The sequence below is a fragment of the Coptis chinensis genome, chromosome 2 (genome assembly GCF_015680905.1).
Source record: "Coptis chinensis isolate HL-2020 chromosome 2, ASM1568090v1, whole genome shotgun sequence".
NCBI classification, from domain to species: domain Eukaryota; kingdom Viridiplantae; phylum Streptophyta; class Magnoliopsida; order Ranunculales; family Ranunculaceae; genus Coptis; species Coptis chinensis.
Genome location: NC_141457.1, coordinates 108,685,491 through 108,690,093, shown reverse-complemented (window position 1 = coordinate 108,690,093; position 4,603 = coordinate 108,685,491).

Genomic DNA, 4,603 nt, shown 5'->3' with positions numbered 1-4,603 from the left:
GCTTTCTCTGTCAGTTCCTGCCAGAAGGAACAGATGCAAAAGAAGTCGTGCAAGCTTAGCTTAAATGGGAAAGCCTTCACTTTGGAAATCCTTTATGATATGACAAGTTTTGACCCCTTAACTTTTTTCTTTGTAAATGTTAGTTTTAGTAAAACCATTTCCTTGTAAGTTATTGGGAATAGCTTTAGCAATATATTAAGGGTTGTTTGTTCAGTCTTACATTTTTTGTTCGGTCTTAAATTTAAATTTTGCCTCGATATTGTTCCTATCTTAGCTTGAAGTCCTGTTTCTCCTTTGATCAGTCATATTAGACAAGATTATTGTGGTCATGCAAGTCACAAACTATTCAGTGTCTTTGAGCAGAGTACTTTAATTTTAGCATTTTGTTGTTCTTATTGTTTCTTTATAAATATATTGGCGCTTGTAGCATTTGAGTGGGAACTTGCAAGAATGTAATTGGAGGGGAAAAAAAATGTAATGTTGGGATACCTGAAAGAATTATTATAACCAATATTTTTTTTAAACAAAAAACTAATACCTGACGGATACAAACTGTCTAAGTAGTAAATTATCCCGACAGACAATAGCAGGCACCAACTATTGGAATACCCAACGGTCACTAGCACTTGTCTTATCCGACGGCCTATAACACTTGTCTTATCCGACGGCTAGTGACCGCAGGTATATCTGGCGGTTAACAACTGCAGTCCATTTGCGACGGTTCTTGACAGTAGGCATATCCGACGGTCCAAAGCAGTGGGAATAGCCGTCGGCAAAGATCATCAAACCCAACGGCCTATTCTGACCGTTAATAACTGTCGAAAGCCTATGTCGACCGAGCATTTTCCGACGGTCGTGTGGCAGTTTTGGTCTGTCGGGTAATACCTTTGGCGACAGTCATTGTCAGTCGGGTAAAGTCGTGTTTAGCTATAGAAGTAAAAATCGTGACTTATCAGTATTGGCTTCATTTTATTGTCATAGACTATAGAATGCATGACTTGCTCAAGTAACGAATGTGTTAAAGCGCTATTGATTATAACATACATGTTAACAACAATAGAACATTGATGTGATTTTTCAATCCGTACAAATTAATTTGGAGCAAAAGATATAGGGGGCGACTACACCACATGGCCGAGCACAAAAAAACCATCCGAAGTCGAATGTGATTGGCTGGTTTAGAGAGAGAAAACAGTAGAGAGGAGATAGAAAGAGAGTTTGAGTTGTTATTTTATTTTTATCAACCAATCACAGTCGACTTCGGACATTTTTTTTGTGCTGGGCCATGCGTTTTAGTTCTATCCAAAGATATATTGTACTTTGATGGCAATATGACCAGCTTCACATAGGTAGCAGTGAAACAAGTGCGGATTGATAGTTATGCGTTGTCACTCCTTGTTCTGTATCTTAAGTTGCACAATGTAATTAACTTTGTTGTTTTCTCAACATTATGGTAATTAACACTGAACACTATATATATCTTGAATAACATGCATTTAATGATTTGAAACGGCTTCTTGACTTAAAATTGGCTTGATGAATATTGTCAACAATGTGAAAAGAGCACGAAGCCGTCTTAAGTTCTGTAGGATGAATTCTTAATTTTATGTCATTAAAAATTAATTGCACTATTTTGTAGTGTAGATTATATAGTTCTTGAGATTGAAACTTGGTGCATCATAGTCAAGGCTCCTTACGCACATTACGCACTGCACCTTCCACACATACATGGTCGATCAAACCTTTTTTCGGCAAGAGAAGACATCTAATGAAGTACAATCTCGTTTGATTCTTATTAGTTGATAACCTATTTAAACCCCCGTGCTAGATTTTTAAGCTCGGTTTGTGTGTTAAATTTTAATTGGGTTTGAATTGCATACGCACCAACCTGTTAAGTTGGCGTTGATTTAGAATGCCTTAAATTTTCAATTGTGTTTTCAATTTTTTTCTTCATTTGTGCAGACTATTAAATGCCTTGAACCACCGGTGAGCTTTGTTTTAGTTTGAGTTGGATATGATCCATGGAATGAAGTTTTAAAGGCGAATAAATGCATACTAAATCCGCCTTTGCAATCGGGTACTTTAACCAATTTAATCCACATTTTTTTCCTTTCAATTATGTCGCATACTTGATTGCTTTGTAAATTAGGCTTCTAAGCAAAATAGGTGCTTGGATAATCATGCCTTAGGTTTTGGCTTCCTCAGTTTGCAATTGACTTGTTCCAGATTGTATAATGTGAGAGCCTGAGAGGTGGTAATGGCCGCAGTGTCATTTCTTAGAATATTTGAATGAAGGGAGTAGTTTTATTAACTAATAAATGTGCATTCTAAGAGTCCTTTTTCTCATAATCACTGAAGTTATTTGTTTAAATGGTGTTTTTTTATTGGTCACACGATAAAGTTAATTTTATACAAAGACTTGAATATTGTTCTTCCTGTCTATGAATACTTATTATATTAAAAGTATGATTCCATTTAAAGGACCATATAGGAGCACTTTCTGTCACAGTCCGAATTTCTAAACAATTAAAAAAAAATGAATATTTGAAATATAAATATCTCAAACATCACTATGTTCAATTGTCTAAAAATTCAGGCTATGACGGGGTGGATACAACACATGTCAAAACCCGAAAACCCACATCATAAAGAATCAACTTAACAACAATAGTAATCTCCAAAATTCTCTTTATTTATTTATAAAAGTCTATCTTCCGTCTCAATAAAACATCAAACCACTCTAAGAATAACAGGTCTTCAACACCGTATTTTCATGTCATATGAATAGGAAACTACGTTATTACATAATTCCAAAAAGAACAGACCTAATAAAAGAACTAACGGACTTCTCTAGATCAAATCCAAATCAAACGCCGCGGTTCCACTGCATTCCACCTATGTTCCCAAGAACACACCCACGTTGCCAAAACAAAGCAAACATGGGTCAGCAAAATGGAATTTGCTGGTATGAGTAGACTAACCACATATAAACATTATCATACTTTAATTATCCAAACAATCACGTTATATTTTCCCATAACTTAATCTTTTTCAGCTTGGAAGACAGGTAGTTCCGTCATTTCAACCGGCATAGTGTCTTCCCAATTCCACTGCATTCCACCTATGTTCCCAAGAACACACCCACGTTGCCAAAACAAAGCAAACATGGATCAGCAAAATGGAATTTGCTAGTATGAGTAGACTAACCACATATAAACATTATCATACTTTAATTATCCAAACAATCACGTTATATTTTCCCATAACTTAATCTTTTTCAGCTTGGAAGACAGGTAGTTCCGTCATTTCAACCGGCATAGTGTCTTCCCAAGCAAGACTTCCATTCTATTAACTCATTATCATAACTCGTTATTATAACTAGGTAATCGAATTAAAACTTATCGATATCCACTTTTGGATAAGGGTAGGACCGCTGTTCTGCAGACAAAATGTTATTACGCCCTATCCTCCCCAAAAGAAAGTTAGAACTTCTATATAACCTAACGTAGATATTATATTAGGTATTCAAAAGTAAACCCAAACACTCGCGATAATCAAATAATACAACTAACCCGCAAGGCTTAATACCTTAGTTCCTCTCTAGGGTAGTCAAACAAACGGTCATTCATGGCACATTCAATGAATACCGGGTCATTTATGGCACATTCAATGAATACCCATATATAACGCTAACGGGCCATTTATGGCACATTCAATAAATGCCCATCTAACATATGACATCAACAGTCATAAAACTCAATTCCAAAACTTGAGTCGTGGAGAGTTCTAAAAGAGGTGGTAAATTTGTTTACGCATTATTGCACTTTATTACATATATTATTTCAGAGAACGAAGGAATATCTTGATTTATGTATTTTTGGTTATGTGTTATTAATATACCGATGTCTAAGTGTCATAGCGTTGTATAACATAAAAACTGAAATATCACATAGTAGTTAATACACATACACACGTATATTTAAAGGTCTTAGCCTAAAGCCAAACATGCTAATAGCCCTAGACTTATCCTAATATCCCAAATCATAATCCGAGTTAAAAGGTCAAAATTGGGTTAACTGGTCAAAGTCAAATATAGGCAAAAGTCAACTTTGGTCAAAGTAAACTCTGGTCAAAGTCAAAGTCAACCTACCAAGGGTCAACAACAGTCAACTAACCCCAAACTCCTCTAACCCAAAAGCCCAAAGTCAAAGGCCCAAAGTCTAATACAAAAAACCAAATTTGAAAATCTAAACTAAAGCCCATAATCGAAGTTTCGCCCAAGCCCAACTACAAACAAAAACGACTGTTTCATCTCCTTCCTCCCTCCTCCACCTCCACCACCACGCCCACCACCGCCATCACTCGCCACCTAATTTGAACCCAAATGGGTTTGGTTCCTGCTGAAAACCCCTACCCAATGATACCAACAAATCGCGATTTTATTAAACTGTGAAAAACTCATTTGGGCGCCATTGATCGTCTTCAAGCTTCCTTCACACTCTCCGATTACCTAATCTCCCTTCAACAATCAACAATCAAAGCTACAGCCTAACCTTACAACAAAACCAACAACAAATCATTCCAACAATCAAAATCATGATTT